Consider the following 19117-nt stretch of genomic DNA (forward strand, 5'->3'; position numbering starts at 1 on the left):
AAACTAAACCAGGCTCCATGTGCAATCGTCAATCGGATCCTAGACGCCAGGATCGAGTAGATAAATGCTTCCAGATCCTTCAGCTGGAGACTACTATACCGCATTGCTCACATGGTTATCTGTCCGGGCTGTGGAAGCTGTGGACCAGCTGCTCGGCCTCTCTGCCAGGTCCTCTTTTTGTTGCCATGATATTGGCAGCTGCGCTGTTTATTACAGTTGTTCCTGTGCTTTGGTAACGCTGCATTTTCTCCAAAGCAGAGCAGACGCGTGGGAAATAGGTTTCGTGCCTGATGGGGTATTTTTACGCACGATTTTCAAATATCATAGAGAAACAGGAGCTCCGGCCAGACCGGAAGTCACAACGGTTGAATGGAGGGCAGATGACAAGATTACATGGAACCGGTCACGTGCCTTTGGGATGCTGAATCACCAGCATGCTGTTATTCAGCTGGGGTTTACTTTTTAAAGATGCCCTGTGAAACTGAGACATAGCAGGATCACCCCCCCCCCCCCCTCCCCAATAAATATATATATATTTTATAGAGACTCCTCACTATGGATGAGCTATTCAACTTCGGATGCTTCATCTGAAGTTGATTTGCATAAAATGTAATATTTGAGTAGTATTAGAATGTATTGGCTCCGATGAGCTGAACTTATTACTTTGCGAAGTCTCGCGAGACTTTGCGTAATAACTTCGTGAATTCAGAGCTGAACCCGGACAAACCTCCATTTTCACCCAGACAGTCCCCCTGACTTGAGCATCGGAGCAGTTCATGCTCCGATGCTCTCCTTTGCGCTGCGCTAAATTGCGCAAGGCAAAGGCTCTGTTGTTTACAATAACACACTGCCAGGCGGAGGCTTCCGCCCAGCAGTGTGTTCGGTGACATCACCGGCTCTGATGGGCGGGCTTTAGTGCTGCCCTAGCAGTTTTACTGGCTACAGCAGCGCTAAAGCCCGGCCATCAGTGCCGGTGATGTCACTGGGTTCCCTGAGCAGCCGGAAGAAGAGGCTTCAGCTAGCCTGCAAGAGACCCGGTACGTCACCGGGTATAAGAACACAGTCACTTCCGGCTAAGAATATCCTATATGACAATGGGGCTTCAGAAATATGTGGCAAAGGTAGGACATGTATGTATTATGTATGTCACTCTAGTACTATTACAACAATGTCCCTAATCCCGGACAACCCCTTTTAATTATCACTGAAAAAAAATTTGATGCCGAACTGTGGTTTCGTTTACAGTGGTACCTTGGAACCGAACCAGAGTTCGGTATCAAGGTTTTTTACAGTGATAATTAGTTCACAAAGTTATTACACAGTCTCGCGAGACTTGGCAAAGTAATAGGTTCGGCTCATCAGAGCTCCCGCTCTGTACAGTATTACAACAAAGTTTTATGCGAATCGACTTAGAAGGAAGCATCCGAAGTTGATTCGCTCATCCCTACTCCTCACCAGCTACATTATGTGCATATGGTGAGATGGTTTCTAGGCCTAAGTCCTCTTTCACAAGAGCGAGTTTTTACGTGCGATGCGTGTAGTGAACACGTAGCATTCTGTGTTAAGGGCAAACTGCAGCATGTTCTACAATGTGTGTTTTACACTCCGCTCTGGATTGATAGCAATGAATAGAGCTTTTGTGAAAAACGGTAGGCATCCGGATGCAATGGGGGGGAGATATATCATTATGGTGTGCGCCATAATCTGCGACTTTTTTACGCCACACTAGCGGCGTTAAGAGCTTAATAAATGTCTGTCAATGTGTTTTTCATTGATGGCTGCTAGGAGATGTAGATTATTCTTCAGTCTTTCTTCATGTGCGTGAAAAACACATCAAAACTGATGGCATCCAATGCTATCGCAGAAAAACTGATTGAACTTGAGTGGAAAACCATCAATTTTTTTCCTGAACAGATCCTGACACAATCCATATCGCTCGTGTGAAAAGTCTTGAACAGGTAATTGAGTCAAGGAAATACTACAACCTAACAAATATGTGCAGAAGGGGTCATGTCATGCACACGACCGCGATCGGCCGGAGACATGCGTTCTGTGGGTCGGCTGCATCTCTCAGGCTGAGCGCAGCTCCCCTGACCGGACTGTATCATAGTGACTTATCGTGCAGCCTGATCACAGGGCTATTATATGAGTACAGTACAAGAGACCCCGGATCATAAATCACTATGATACAGTCAGTTTGGGTCGGAGGTGCACCGACACATGGACCGCGTTTCCCAAGCCGATCACGGTTGTGTGCATGAGCCCTAAACTTAGGATAATACAGGTGGGGCCATGGATTTCAAGGGTGATAGAAATAAATTGTCCCAGGGCTATATCTCTCCTATGATGGGAATCCACCAGTGATCTACAAGCTGTAGCGCTATCCTGAGCAGGGGAGGTAGCCTACAAGGAGCTTACTGGTACATTCTAGAATAGCCCAAAAGGTTTGTACCTTCAGGAATCTACATTTTCACTCTCTATTTTACTTACTTTTATAGCGCTGCTATATTCCGCTGCACTTTGCGGACATTTCCATCACGCTGTCCCCAAAGGAGCTCACAATTTAAGGTCCCTGTCAGTATGTCTTTGGAGTGTGGGAGGAAACCCACGCAAACATGGGGAGAACATACAAACTCCATGCAGATGTTGTCCTTGGTTGGATTCAAACCTAGGACCCCAGCGCTACATTTCACGCTTTCTTAGCTGGCGTCTCAGAGTGGCATAAGGCACATCCCAAATTACTTGGCCCACTTAAGTGCCTATCGATACAAGGATGTAGCATGTCATCACAATCGTCACATCTAGATGAATACTGGGCTATTCTACAGAACTCAGGAACATAATTCACCTTAGGCGGTAATATCGCCACAGCAAGGTCATCTGTAACCAATTGCAATAAGACATAACTGGTAAAACCTGGCAGAGCAGTGTGCACAGAGCCTGTAGCACAGCATGCGCTATCAGATGCTGCATATTGGGAGGTTTAGTCCACGGGAAGGATTACGTCTAGAGGTAAGTCGTTTAGTACATACAGCACCCCACAGAGCGTACAAGGCTCCGTACACACAGATATGCCTTGTGCATTTAGCTTAAAAGAGCACCTGACAGCAGGATTAACCCTATGACACTAGCAACACCGCCTGGCAGGGTTGACACTGGTGATTAAAAGGATACCTGTCTTGTGAAAATCAGTTGTGGCATTTCTGAGAAAAAAGAATTTTATTTTTTCTGCAAATAAAGACTTATGTGCACCAAGAGGCGGGGCCTAGCCCCTTGTTGGACCTCCTCTTAGTGCTGGCCACGCCCCTTGCTGCACTGAGGCTCCATATTTTACAAAGGATTCAAGCCTTTTTTTTATCTTGGGAACATCACAACCGATTTTCACAAGACAGGTACTATTTTAATCTGCAGGATCAATCCTACCATGCAGAACGTCTGGTTTAATAAGGTTGATCCTGCTGACAGATCCCCTTTAAGGCCCCCAAACACAGCGGAAACTGCTGAGAACAGCAAACAATCTAATGTCTATAGGGAACTCCCGACTGGGATCGGGTGAACGAGACATTTATTTAGGAATTTATTTAGGATTTAGGAAAACTAGAAGAATGGTCAGAACTCTGGCAACTGAAATTTAATGTGGATAAGTGCAAGATAATGCACCTGGGGCGTAAAAACCCAAGGGCAGAATATAGAATATTTGACACAGTCCTGACCTCAGTATCTGAGGAAAGGGATTTAGGAGTAATTATTTCAGAAGACTTAAAGGTGGGAAGACAATGTAATAAAGCAGCACGAAATGCCAGCAGAATGCTTGGATGTATAGGGAGAGGTATAAGCAGTAGAAAGAGTGAAGTGCTTATGCCGCTGTACAGAACACTGGTGAGACCTCACTTGGAGTATTGTGCGCAGTACTGGAGGCCATATCTCCAGAAGGATATAGATACTCTAGAGAGAGTTCAGAGAAGAGCTACTAAACTGGTACATGGATTGCAGGATAAAACTTACCAGGAAAGATTAAAGGACCTTAACATGTATAGCTTGGAAGAAAGACGAGACAGAGGGGATATGATAGAAACTTTTAAATACATAAAGGGAATCAACTCGGTAAAGGAGGAGAGCATATTTAAAAGAAGAAAAACTACCACAAGAGGACACAGTTTTAAATTAGAGGGGCAAAGGTTTAAAAGTAATATAAGGAAGTATTAGGCTACTTTCACACTTGCGCTTGATCGGATCCGTTCTGAACGGATCCGATCATATTAATGCAGACGGAGGCTCCGTTCAGTACGGATCCGTCTGCATTAATAACTTTAAAAAATTTCGCAAGTGCGCAAGTAGCCTGCGCGGATCCGTTCAGACTTTCAATGTAAAGTCAATGGGGGACGGATCCGCTTGAAGATTGAGCCATATGGTGACATCTTCAAGCGGATCCGTTCCCATTGACTTACATTGTAAGTCTGAACGGATCCGCACGCCTCCGCACGGCCAGGCGGACACCCGAACGCTGCAAGCAGCGTTCAGCTGTCCACCTGTCCGTGCGGAGGCGAGCGGAGCGGAGGCTGAACGCCGCCAGACTGATGCAGTCTGAGCGGATCCGCATCCATTCAGACTGCATCAGGGCTGGACGGAGGCGTTCGGGTCCGCTCGTGAGCTCCTTCAAACGGAGCTCACGAGCGGACCGACGAACGCTAGTGTGAAAGTAGCCTTACTTTACTGAGAGAGTAGTGGATGCATGGAATAGCCTTCCTGCAGAAGTAGTAGCTGCAAATACAGTGAAGGAGTTTAAGCATGCATGGGATAGGCATAAGGCTATCCTTCATATAAGATAGGGCCAGGGACTATTCATAGGATTCAGATATATTGGGCAGACTAGATGGGCCAAATGGTTCTTATCTGCCGACACATTCTATGTTTCTATGTTTCTATGTTTCTTCCTGGCCATAAGCTGTCTCCTAGTGGACAACACAGGCATGCTCGGCTGAACTGAGCATGTATGTGTATGGGGGAGTCCGGAGAGAGCCATCAGCTGAACAAGCATTCGGCTGACAGCTATTGACTGTGCAGGGCCACCTAAGTCATCAATAGCTGCCGTTTGCACGACCCCTCAGATTTTTTTTGCTGTCAATGGCAGGGGCATTGCTAGGTTTAAACATTCGGGGTCAAGGCCACTGATGTTTTGTCCCAGGCCCCGAATGTCCTGCCTGTCAGGACGGCAAATACAATTGAATCTAATGCACTGCAAGTGCTAAAGGCCCTGTGATGACCTCACAGGTCATGTGATCAGTTCTAAATGCAGTAGATGAAAAGGACCTGGGATGATGTCACCATCATGTGACCAGTGCAGGAGAGGATGGTGTTCCGTGATATTTCCCTACCCTTGTCACTTCCTGTTGTGACACGACCGCACCGGACATAACGTTCCCAGCTTTGGAAGAAGGTGTGCCGCGCAGGAGCACAATGACGGTGTAGGGAAATTTTACACCAGGGAGATCTGATGGCCATTTATTCTGGTAAATCTCCCTACTGTGCACGTGCGGTGAACTCTGGTGTGAAATTTCCCTACCCCGTCGTGCGCCTGCGCGGCACAGCACACCTCCTTCCAAAGCTGGGAACATCATGTCCGGTTCGGCCGTGTCACAACAGGAAGTGACGAGGGTAGGGAAATTTCACGGGTAGGGGAAATATCATGGAACAACGGCTCAGCAGTTAAGAGAAGTCCTGGGAAGAGGCTGAGGTGAGATCTGCTACATGAGGAGTGGTAAGTGAAGATTACTCAGTGTGAGAGGCAGAGCAATGTTGGGAGTTGTAGTTATTTAACTGGGACTGCATGTTAGGGCTGAAGGGAGGGACGTTATTTACATGGGACAGTGAGGTGGAGTGATGTTAATTACATGGGACTGAAATTTGGAAGTGGCTGGGGTAGGGTGATGTTATTTACATGGGACTGTATGTTGAGGGATAATAAGAAAAAGGAAAAAGTCTGGTACCGTGTTAGCCAATAGAAAAATAGAAAACAAAATAAGAGTATTGCAGGTTTGATACCAGAAAATGTCATTACTATGGATCCGATCGCTCCGGATCCCACAGCTGTGACGTAGTGGTCTGTGACGGAGTCTGCGCACACACAGAGACCTCACGTGACCGGGGTATTACCATCCAGCTAACACCCCCCACTACACTTCGGTAACTGCCACCACGTGGGTTCCCGGTCCACGAGCCGACTATCCGGGTCATTCACTATCACACAGATCAGTGGATGAACCGGATATCACTTACTGACCAACCGCAGTCAATCACCCCCAGCTACAATTCCTAAATGCAATTTAACTAACTACCTGGTAACGTCTCTTCAAAGGCAAGGTACGTTGTTCAGCAGCTTAGAATATGGAAGACTTGGCCATTTAGATTTTATAATCTTTAATAAGAGGTAAAAAGCAGTGCATACAAGTCTAATGAAAATGACTATAAATCTACAGAATAATAATAACAATATAAATAATCACGACAGTTCAAATGAAAGGGAAAAAAGATGAAAGAATACTTAGTTTCTCTGGAGGGTTTCAGATGGTCGTTCATATGTCCTTTTTGAATCCTTGCAAACCCTGTTCAGTATGTATCAGGGGAGACCCTCAAAGTTCTTCTGATACAGGAATATGCCGTCAATGTCCAGTTAAGTGTCTGGTGATGTTCCATGGGTCTCTCTCCTCTGTCCTTGTGCACAGATTTTTATGAACTCTCCTATGGGCAGGAGACTTACTCCTGTCAGCCAATGGCAGCAGAGTGACTGTGAAGACTAGGGATTGGCCTCCAAGTGTTTTATGACCCCATCAAAGTTCAGTTCCTACAATGAGGATTATACTTAAGCCCGTATCTCCCTGATACATCGGCATATTTTTTATACAGAATACATATTTGCGATCCTTATTTACTTACATACAGAATGAGACAAAACTGGCAAAACTGGAAAATGACTTTTTGGTATCCTGTCTCAAAAAACCCTTGGCCTACTTCCGTTTCATTGATGACATCCTAATAATCTGGACTGACTCTGAACATGAACTGATAAAATTTCATGAACAATTCAACAAATTCCATCCCACCATAAACCTGACCCTCAACTATTCCCATACAGAAGTCAGCTTTCTGGACACCACCATAAAACTTCAAGACAGCACAATACAGACATCCCTGTATCGGAAACCTATTGATCGGCCTAAATACCTCAAATGGGACAGCTTCCACCCCAAACATATTAAAAAGTCCATCTATAGTCAAGCCGTCAGATATAACCGAATCTGCTCCAGCCCATTAGACAGGGATGAGCATTTACAATATCTGAAAAGGACATTTTTACACTAGGGCTACCATCCTGCTTCAATTGCTTCAATTGAAGATCAGATCACAAGAGCCACCAAGATCCCCAGAAGTCAACTTCTCCAATACAATGAAAAGAAACATAACCAGAGAATACCTCTGGTTGTGACCTACAACCCACAACTAGAGGAACTGAGGAAAACTGCCAAAAAATTACATCATGTCCTACTTAAGGATGAACGACTAAAAACAATCTTCCCAGACCCCCCCTTACTAGCTTACCGACAACCTCCAAATCTAAGGAACATTTTGATCAGATCAAGTTCAAGGCCAGGTACCACAGAAAAAGGAACCCATCCCTGTAATATAAGCAGATGCAAAACCTGTTCCCATATAATGACAACAGATCCGGATCCCCAACACACAGCAGGAATATAGGATCCCTGGGACATTCACATGTTCTACATCTAATGTTGTTTATCTGATTCTCTGCACTAAATGTCCTGTTGGAGGCCTCTACGTTGGAGAAACAGGACAGAAACTCAATGCAAGGATGAGGTCCCACCGCCACACAATTAAAGAGAAGAAGCTACACTTTCCTGTGGCTAAGCATTTCTGTAGCCCAGGACACAATGTAGAACACATGAAAGTTCTCATATTAAAAGGTAACTTCAAATCCCAAAAAGCTAGAAGAATTTGGGAATACAAATTTATAACACTGCTTGACACTTTGAATACTGGACTGAATTTGTCCCCGGGATTTATGACACACTACAAGATCTAAAGAGTCTTCTATAGACATAGTTGGGGCACCAGGTCTTTAAGATAACATCAATTCAGAGACCATAAAACTTTCACACCCCTTATCTCTAAGATAATTAAGGGGTCATTCTCAAGATCTTTAATATGTTGTTCTGTTTTTTTTTCAAATGTCCATTCATTCCCCCCATGCCTCTGTTCTTATTGTATATATATTGCTGTTTCTTCATATATTCTTGTAGTACGCCTGATGAAGAGACTGGTGATGTCTCGAAAGCTCACTATGTAACATCATTACTTCTATTTTTGTTAGCCATTAAAAGGTATCAAACCTGCAATACTCTTATTTTGTTTCTCTTAATGAGAGCACTAAACTATTGAGGGGTAATGTTATTTATATGGGACTGCATGTTAAAGGCAGCTGTGGGAGGGAGTGATATTATTTACATGGGATTGAATGTTTAGGGGTAATGTTATTTACATGGGACTGCATGTTGGAGGTGGCTGGGGAGGGGGTGATTTTATGTACATGGGACTGTATGTTGAAAGTGTCTGGGGGAGGGAGTGATGTTATTTAAATGGGACTGAATATTGAGGAGGTAATGTTATTTACATGGGACTGTATGTGGAAGGCGACTGGGGAGGGGGTGATGTTATTTACATGGGACTGTATGTTGGAAGGGGCAGGAGAGATGGTGTGATGGTATTTACATGGGACTAGTGTTGAGCGAACTTGTGTTTTAAGTTCGGCATCTAAAGTTCGGGTTATCGAAGAATCACGTTATGGATTCTAAATTCCGTTATGGTCCGTGGTAGCGAAATCTATAACGCGATACTTCGATAACCCGAACTTTAGACGCCGAACTTAAAACACAAGTTTGCTCAACACCACATGGGACTGTATTTTGGAGGAGCTGTAGATAGAGAGGGATGTTATTTACATGGGACTGTATATTGGAGGGGGCTGGAGAGATGGTATTTACAAGGGACTCTATGGCGGAGGGAGGGAAGTAGTGTTATTTACATGGGACTGTATGGCGGAGGTGCTGAGGAATTATAATTTCTGAGGACACTAAGCGGAGGAATATAACTACAGGGGGGACTGCAGGGGGCATTATAAATTCTTGGGGCACTTCAGGGCGAGCATTATAACAGTAGGGGGCGATATAAATACTGGGGGCACTGTGGGGGCATTTTAAATCCAGGGGACATTAGGCGTTATTATTACTGGGGGCTCGATAGGAGGGACTTATAGATCCTCGTTATTTCTACTAAGAGCACTATGGGGGCCTTATTACTACAGAGGGGTCTGTAGAGAGTTTTATTACCACTGGGGGAACAATAGGGGGCCTTTTTTTCTACTGGGGGCTCAGTAAGGGTATTATTAATACTGGAGGGCTCATCTACTAATGGAGGCACTCTTGGGGAGAATTATCACTGTTGGGTCCAGTAGGGCTAAAAAGACAGCATAAAAAATTATTTTTTACCTCTTGGAGAGGCGCCACCATCCCTCTGATGAGAAGTGTATATAAAATATAACTATTCGTAGGTTATTATCTTCAAAGGATTTTTTCCCCCTTTTTTTAAAAGAAAATATATTAAAATTGAAATACTAGTACATATGTAAAAAGACTCAATTAGAGATTAGTCAAATGATGTCATAACATGAATTAAAAATAAAAGCTATTTTGACTCACTTCACCCAGGAGGTACCGGCTGGGATAAGCACAAAACACCCACCGAATAACGTCCTGCGCCTGGGTCGCCTTTAAGATCTCACGAAATGACAGCAGTCCAGTCGAGCCTCTTGTCAATCGTCTTTTATTGAACCACAGGGTGGGGTGAAGGTATCTTGCTCAACGCATTTCGGGGTATAAGAAAACCCCTTCATCAGGAGCATATGACATCATACATCTTTTCGGAGGTATAAGTACATAAAATGTTTGAAAAAAGAGCGCCAAAAAACGGGGGAAAACGTCACTTCCGGTTTGCGTTCCATCGTGGAACGCACCGGAAGTGACGCCTCCCCCGCCTTACATAAGAATAATAATAAAGTTCCATCAGAGTCATAGAATACAAGTTAAAAAGTCATTGGTTGGTAGTCATTGGTTGTGCAATACATCATTGTAGCTACACTGCCATTGAAGCTGCCTTATGGTTTGGGGAACAGTTGGTTTGTTTCAGGTAAAAGAGCGGAGTCCCCCGCGTCACTTCCGGTTTTCGCTCCATCTGGGAACGGACCGGAGGTGTCGCCCTTTTGTAGTTACAAGTTGGGGCTAGAGTAATTCGGAGCCTGAGTGGCTCGTACCTGCAGCATTTGTCAAATGCCGTTTCTTCGTTTTGGATGGATTGAAGCTGGTGTCGGAACGTCACTTCCGGTATGCGCTCCAACATGGAACGCACCGGAAGTGCCGTTCTCCCTATTTGACACCAGACTGTCTCGGCTAGGGTAAGATAAAAGTGCTTGCATTCTCTTTTATATGGTTACATAGGGTATATTATAGTCCAGAATCTTATAGCCAGAGGTGTCTTTATATTTTTCATATTTCTGTTCTATGTTGGAGAAGCCGCAGTAAGGTACAGCACTTCCGGTTTGCGTTCCACCTTGGAACGCATCAGTGATCTCAACTATATACAATGCACTGCAACTGGGGATATACTCGTTTTATATTAAATTGGTGAGATTTTATATATAAAAGCATGTTAAAGGGTATAGATATAGAGCAGTGGAGACTAGGAGTAGTGGTTATATGTCAAAGAAACATACATATATACATATATATAGTAGTTGTGTGACAAGGAAAACATATATAAATATTTGTAAGTATAAATATAACCATAAACATAAATGTATTAAGATAATATTAAGACTATTTGTGTAAGAATACATTTCTATGAAAATACATTATTTTTTCAAAAAAATGCTAAAAATACTAAAATATTAAAATTGTTGAAAAATAAATATACATATATATATTCAATATCTACTTTGATCTAAAACATCGACTTGCCAACATATATGAAAAAAATATATATGAAAATAAATAAATAATAATTTTATAAATAAATAAAATAAAATGAAATAAATAAATATGTATATATATATATATATATATATATATATATATATATATATACACATTTCCTACAACAAAGTATATATGTGCCCGAGTGTTTTAGACCATCATTGTTGGTGCACTAGTAGGGCTGCAGTAAACTAATATTTTTGTAATCGAGTATTCTATCGATTATATTTCTCGATTCATCGAGTAATCTAATAAGAAAAAGCTACTTAAAATAACGTACGTAATTAGGCATGTATAAAGTTATTGGTTTGAAGGGGTTAATAACTTTATACATGCCTAATGCCAAGGTGCTTCCATTAACCCCTCCAATCCCAATGGGCATGTATAAAGTTATTGGTTTGAAGAGGTTAATGAAAGCCTTCATTAACCCCTCTCTAAACCAAAAACTTTATACATGCCAAGGTGGTGCCTGCAGCCTCCATTAACCACTCTCTCTCCATCTGCCTCCCCCCAGCCTCTGATCTGCCTGCCCCCAGCCTCTGATCTGCCCCCTCTGGTAACGAAAACCCCCCCCCCCCCTCCCCAGTATTAATCATTGGTGGCAGTGGCCACAGGGTCCCCCTCCTCTCCCCCATCATTGGTGGCAGTGGGCAGTTCCGATCGGAGCCCCAGCAGTGTAATGCTGGGGCTCCGATCGGTTACCATGGCAGCCAGGAGTCACGCTACTGAAGTCCTGGCTGCCATGGTATGTTAGTGAGCAGAGAGCAGCGCATTATACTCACGTGCGCTGTGGCCGACGGTCGCTCCTTCTCATAGGTCTGTGCGGCGCATTGCTAATGCTGTAAGCATTAGCAATCCGCCGCACAGACAGAAGAAGGAGCGACCGGCGGCCACAGCGCACGTGAGTATAATGCGCTGCTCTCTGCTCACTAACATACCATGGCAGCCAGGGCTTCAGCAGCGTGACTCCTGGCTGCCATGGTAACCGATCGGAGCCCCAGCATTACACTGCTGGGGCTCCGATCGGAACTGCAAACTGCCACCAATGATGGGGGGGGGGAGGGGGACCCTGTGGGATATGGCCGGCACATTCATTGGTGGCGCAGTGGCCACAGTCCCTCCCCTCCTTCTCCTACTCTGTCCTCATTGGTGTTCAGCTCAGCCGCGCACAGTGGGGAGGGAGAGACTCCCTCCGCTGTGCCGGCTCAGTCCTGCCTCTCTGGCCTCCGGAGGACACGGAAGCGGTGAGTAAGACGCTTAATTTCACTCCCGCTCCGTGATCATGTGATGTAACGATTACTCGATGCAGGGAAACTGCATCGGTGAATTTTTTGACTCGATTTAATCGAGTTATTCGAATAATCGTTTCAGCCCTATGCACTAGTCTATTGGTTATTTGGGAAGAAAACATTGGAACGCATCAGTGATCTCAACTATATACAATGCACTGCAACTGGGGATATACTCGTTTTATATTAAATTGGTGAGATTTTATATATAAAAGCATGTTAAAGGGTATAGATATAGAGCAGTGGAGACTAGGAGTAGTGGTTATATGTCAAAGAAACATACATATATACATATATATAGTAGTTGTGTGACAAGGAAAACATATATAAATATTTGTAAGTATAAATATAACCATAAACATAAATGTATTAAGATAATATTAAGACTATTTGTGTAAGAATACATTTCTATGAAAATACATTATTTTTTCTAAAAAATGCTAAAAATACTAAAATATTAAAATTGTTGAAAAATAAATATACATATATATATTCAATATCTACTTTGATCTAAAACATCGACTTGCCAACATATATGAAAAAAATATATATGAAAAAAAAATAATAATAATTTTATAAATAAATAAAATAAAATGAAATAAATAAATAAATATGTATATATATATATATATATATATATATATATATATATCTATACATTTCCTACAACAAAGTATATATGTGCCCGAGTGTTTTAGACCATCATTGTTGGTGCACTAGTAGGGCTGCAGTAAACTAATATTTTTGTAATCGAGTATTCTATCGATTATATTTCTCGATTCATCGAGTAATCTAATAAGAAAAAGCTACTTAAAATAACGTACGTAATTAGGCATGTATAAAGTTATTGGTTTGAAGGGGTTAATAACTTTATACATGCCTAATGCCAAGGTGCTTCCATTAACCCCTCCAATCCCAATGGGCATGTATAAAGTTATTGGTTTGAAGAGGTTAATGAAAGCCTTCATTAACCCCTCTCTAAACCAAAAACTTTATACATGCCAAGGTGGTGCCTGCAGCCTCCATTAACCACTCTCTCTCCATCTGCCTCCCCCCAGCCTCTGATCTGCCTCCCCCCAGCCTCTGATCTGCCTGCCCCCAGCCTCTGATCTGCCTCCCCCCAGCCTCTGATCTGCCTGCCCCCAGCCTCTGATCTGCCCCCTCTGGTAACGCAAACCCCCCCCCCCTCCCTCCCCAGTATTAATCATTGGTGGCAGTGGCCACAGGGTCCCCCTCCTCTCCCCCATCATTGGTGGCAGTGGGCAGTTCCGATCGGAGCCCCAGCAGTGTAATGCTGGGGCTCCGATCGGTTACCATGGCAGCCAGGAGTCACGCTACTGAAGTCCTGGCTGCCATGGTATGTTAGTGAGCAGTGTCTGATGTTGGTGTGATGAATGTTATACCGGGTGATGAGGTTATATTGATACCTATCATCAGGACCGGTGCAAAGATTTTTGCCAACACAAGCGAAGCTACATTTTGGCGCCCCCCCCCCCCCCTCGCAGCTCACCTGGCCTTGGTCCCATCTGCAGCAGCTGGCTTCTCCTCTGTGTGGTCCTGGTATCTTCTCTCTGCTTCAGACAATCGCTGCTTTGAGGACCGTATTTTTCGCCCTCTAAGACACACCTAGGTTTTAGAGGAGGATAATAAGAAAAAAATATTTTGCATTACACCTCAGGTCAGACCAGCAATCAGACCCCCAATGTTAATCAGACCTCAGATCAGACCTCCATTTCAGACATCAGCCCCCATCCATCAGCCCCCCATGTCAGCCATCATGCCGCCATGTCAGCCATTAGCCCCCATCCATCATGCCCCCATGTAAGTCATCATACCCCCATGTCAGCCATCAGCCACCCATGTCACATTTCTACCCCTCTATGTCAAATCACCCCCCTATGTCACATCAGCCCTCCATGTCACATTTCTCCCCCTCCATGTCACATTTTTCCGCCCTCCCCCAGGGTGCGCCCTAAGGCAGCCGCTTGGTCTGCCTTATGGTAGCAACGGCCCTGCCTATCATCTTTAATGGTTTTGGCTGGGGCAGGTTGTAGGGCAATATCTTGACTGATGGAGGTTGCTCGTCTAGCGGAGGTGTTGATCCATCCTTTTGGATATCCCTTATCCCTGAACCTGTCTTTCAGGACCTTTATTTGTTTTTCCATCACTTTTGTATCAGAACAGTTCCTTCTAATTCGTTTCATCTGTCCGTAGGGTATATTGTTTCTCCATTTTGAGTAATGACAACTTGAGTAATCTAAATAACTGTTGAAGTCTACTTTTTTTAAATGGGTTCTGGTAGTGATTTTATTGCTATTATTTTGATATTGATGTCCAGAAAAGTTGCCTCTTTTGGGTGGTGTTCGGAGGTAAATTTTAGGCCCCGGTTGTTCTGATTGATTTTTTCAATAAATTTTACTAGATCCTCTGAGCTGTTGTCCCATATGAATATGATATCGTCTATAAATCTTTTGAATATTATAATGTTTTTGTTTGACATCAATCCTGTTTTTTGTTCAAAATGTCCAACAAACAAATTAGGGTATGATGGGGCAAATTTTGTCCCCATAGCTGTTCCTTTTCTCTGTGTATAGAATTTTTCATTAAAAATAAAGTCGTTATGTTTTAGAATGAAGGAAATTGATTCCAGAATGAACTCTTTTTGTATTGAGGACATTTCTATGTCATTATTCAAGAAGTGTCGTACTGCTTCTAGGCCCAGATTGTGTTGGATATTGCTATAAAGTGAGGCTATATCGAGTGTTACCCAAGTGTAGTGTGGCTTCCATTCAATCTCATCCAGTATATTAATCAGGTTGGAGGAGTCTCTGAGGTAGGAGGGAAGTTTGAGAACATATTTCTGAAGGTATTTGTCGATGTATGCTGAAAGGTTAGAAGTGAGGGAATCAATGCCAGAGATGATTGGCCTACCGGGTGGACATGTGATAGATTTATGGATTTTTGGAAGAAAATAAAACCGGGCTATTGTCGGGTGGGTATTGGAGATGAAAGATTTTTCATTTTTATTTAAAATTTCTGTGCTGTATCCTGAATCGATCAGGGTTTGTAATTCTTTTTTGAAGTTTGGAGTGGGATCTTCATTAATGATGTTGTAATACTCAGCATCTGATAGAATTCTCAGTGATTCTTCTAAATAGTAGTTTTGATCCATAATGACTATACCCCCTCCCTTATCTGCACTTTTTATTTTGTTTAAGGGTCCAGTAGGGGGCAGTATTACTAATGAGAGCATTCTAGAAGGGAATTACTATTGGTGGGACTATGAGGAGTACTGTTACTATGGGGGGGGGGGGGAGCACTAATTTTTCTTCAGGATAGTATTTGGGGGGTGATGACAGAAAAGTAAGGAAGCTAAGATGTCTGTGCGTCACACTGTGCGGTTGTTCAATGAACTAGACCAGGCATCCTCAAACTGCAGCCCTCCAGCTGCAAAACTACAACTCCCAGCATGCCTGAACAGCCTACAGGTATTAGCTTACAGCAGGGCATTGTGGGAGTTGTAGTTTTACAACAGCTGGAGGGCCGCAGTTTGAGAATGGCTGAACTAGACCATATGCATTGGTGCTTGTGCCCGGATCTTTTGAGACCCTAGCAACGCCCAATGGGCATTGATGGGTCCAAAAGCAGTTGATCATAGTATAAAGTGACCTGACTGGTTGCTATGGGCAGTTTTCATAACACAGTCATTATAGTAATGGCCTACTATTGTAATAATTGGGTCCCCCCCTACATGACACCTACCCGTCCACTCTGCTTCTAATGGATTCTCAGCAGCTCCCAACTTGCATAATACACATAGGTGTAGTAACACGGGATGGCCTGCAGAGGCCGCTCCTGCACCTATTTACTCCCCACATTCCCATGGACAGCAAGTCACCTCATCCAAGGGTCTCCGCTGTCAGTCAGGTCGCTCAGCCCCACCCGCTCGCATTCTTTACAGTCATCACGACCCCGCCCACTGAGTTGTCAGCGTCCTAGCCCCGCCCCAATCCCCTGACAGTCAGCTGGAAGCGCTTGCACGTCACGAGGAAGCAGCCTGCCCCGCCCATGTTGTTCTCGCGAGAATTGAGGATTGGGGCGCCCGCGCTGCTGTAGGTTGCTGGTGGAGGACAGCGGGGCCGGGACTCGGAGAAAACGGAGAGTCGACACGGTGAGAGATGGCGGCCGAGAGCTGACTCGTCCGTAGCACACACACCGCATGTCACTTGCGGGCTCAGCGACACAACGCCCCAAATACCCTAGAGGTTCGGAAAGGGCCCAAACCTGGGAGATGCCCCCTTTCCTTGGGTCTGCTTTGAACAGCCAATAGGAGGCGGTGTGTGAACAAGTGACAGGTAACACACCCAATAGGAATTTGCATGGAGGCGGGTTTTTAACAACAGGGCTGGGACAGAATGTACGCTTTACAGACTTACTGTCTGAGCTCCCAGCCAGCACTGTCTGCTCCCACCCGGTCCTGGGTGCCTGCTCCCACCCAACACTGTGGTCCTGGGTGCCTGCTCCCACCCAACACTGTGGTCCTGGGTGCCTGCTCCCACCCAACACTGTGGTCCTGGGTGCCTGCTCCCACCCAACACTGTGGTCCTGGGTGCCTGCTCCCACCCAACACTGTGGTCCTGGGTGCCTGCTCCCACCCAACACTGTGGTCCTGGGTGCCTGCTCCCACCCAACACTGTGGTCCTGGGTGCCTGCTCCCACCCAACACTGTGGTCCTGGGTGCCTGCTCCCACCCAACACTGTGGTCCTGGGTGCCTGCTCCCACCCAACACTGTGGTCCTGGGTGCCTGCTCCCACCCAACACTGTGGTCCTGGGTGCCTGCTCCCACCCAACACTGTGGTCCTGGGTGCCTGCTCCCACCCAACACTGTGGTCCTGGGTGCCTGCTCCCACCCAACACTGTGGTCCTGGGTGCCTGCTCCCACCCAACACTGTGGTCCTGGGTGCCTGCTCCCACCCAACACTGTGGTCCTGGGTGCCTGCTCCCACCCAACACTGTGGTCCTGGGTGCCTGCTCCCACCATCTCCTGCGCCGCCCCGCCTGTCTCTCTCTAGTGTTGGGGACAGGTCTTTATTTCTCCTGGTCCCTTCTTATTATTGATGCTGCGGGGTCTGAATATATCACATGCTGGAGCCTCTGACCCTGAATTACTCCAGAATCTTCAGTCCTCCCTGTGTCTGCTCCCTCCCCTGCTTTTCCCCGCTCTCCCTGACGTCCCGCTGTAGTAGTGTACTCGCCGTATAACCGGCCTCCATCCAGTAACTGGTGTACGGACAGTCTGGGGCTGGTCACGTTGTGGAGCACAATGGCGGTTTTGTGCAGATATTAGTTGTTTGTGTCTTTTACTCTGCTTTTGTGTAGCTTCATACTGGACTTTACAGTAATAATACTCATCATTACTACTTGTGAAATCTGATGTGGCTCCTCATAGTCTGTAGTACGATCTGTATGTAGCCACTAATTTATAATAACTGTAGCTCTAGCAACCCCCCAAAAAACTGGGTTTAGTGTTGCTACAACCTTGTCGGTGAAGGGGGTTGTGCAAGTGAAGCCCTGCAGTCCACAGACAGGTGATCGCTGGTGGTCCGGCTGCTGGAATCCCCCATCATTAGCAGGGAAAGCTGCGTAAATGAGCAGTCAATCACCCGATAAACGAGCGAAACGCTAGATCATCAGGTGATCCTGTCGTTCCTGCAGGCCCATCAATCATCGTTTCTGGGCAGCAGATGGTGCAGTCTAAACAGCGATCTGCTGCCCAGAAACAATGATTCTTTATGGAGTCAAGTGATTGCAGTAGCGATCCCTCGTCCTGATACTGTGAAGGAGATTACTGACTGTCGGGATGGAACAATAATCGGGACGTGTAAACCCGCCTCAAAGGTCCATTCAGACATCAGTAGTGCATTGCGGATCCGCAATACACCCAGCCGCCACCCCCCATAGAACTGCCTATTCTTGTCCACAATTGCGGACAAGAATAGGACATGTTCTATTTTTTTTCTGGAGCCGCGGACCGGAAGATCAGGGGCGCGCTCCGGAAATGTCTCCCCATCCATTCCGTCCGCATAGAGAATGAATGGGTCCGCACTCGTTCTGCAATTTGCGGAACGGATGCGGACCCATTATACGGACGTGTGAATGGAGCCTAATTCTGCCAGAAACAGCCGATCGCCGCTCCTCCTTACAATTTGTGTTGGTGGTTTGAACAGGCATCCATGACCTCCCTGATAGCGATAGGGGGACGTACCTGCATTTTATCCTGTAGTCATTGGACATTTATCAGTTATTGAGGAGATATGTTATAAATGTTTATAACCAAGTTACCCATTTAGGGTACGTTCACACTGCGTATTCTGCAGGAGAACCGCCACAGTTTCTACTGTGGTTTTCACGTTGAATGCCATGGGCCTGCTTGTAGTTTAGCCTCATTGAATGGAGCTAAACCGAAAACACACGTTGGCCGCAGAGTCCGAGGGGAGATTTATCAAGACTGGCGCTTTCTGCGCTGATGATATCCCCTGCGCTGCCGGAGGATGCGCCTAATGTTTACAAGATTCTGGCCTTGTTATAAATTAGTCTCATCCTCCTGCAGTCAGTGCGCCTGAACAGAAATGTAATGAAGATTAAGTTGTTGTGGTGACTGGGCACGCCGCCTTCTAGCCCTTGCCACCGCCCCCTTCTGAAAAGTGTCGAGGGCAGCATAAAACTGC

At 45.2% G+C, this 19117-nt stretch overlaps 1 long non-coding RNA gene across 1 annotated transcript in view; it reads left to right on the plus strand.

The window, feature by feature from the left end:
• Positions 1-16474: 16474 nt before the first annotated feature.
• The window catches only part of LOC122933294, a 46324-nt gene continuing 43681 nt past the window's right edge, over positions 16475-19117 (plus strand). The window contains exon 1 of the long non-coding RNA XR_006388412.1: positions 16475-16743. This is a non-coding gene — a long non-coding RNA (uncharacterized LOC122933294). The remainder of the gene's footprint in view (positions 16744-19117) is intronic.

This window comes from Bufo gargarizans, chromosome 3 (genome assembly GCF_014858855.1).
Source record: "Bufo gargarizans isolate SCDJY-AF-19 chromosome 3, ASM1485885v1, whole genome shotgun sequence".
In the NCBI taxonomy this organism is placed as follows: Eukaryota; Metazoa; Chordata; class Amphibia; order Anura; family Bufonidae; genus Bufo; species Bufo gargarizans.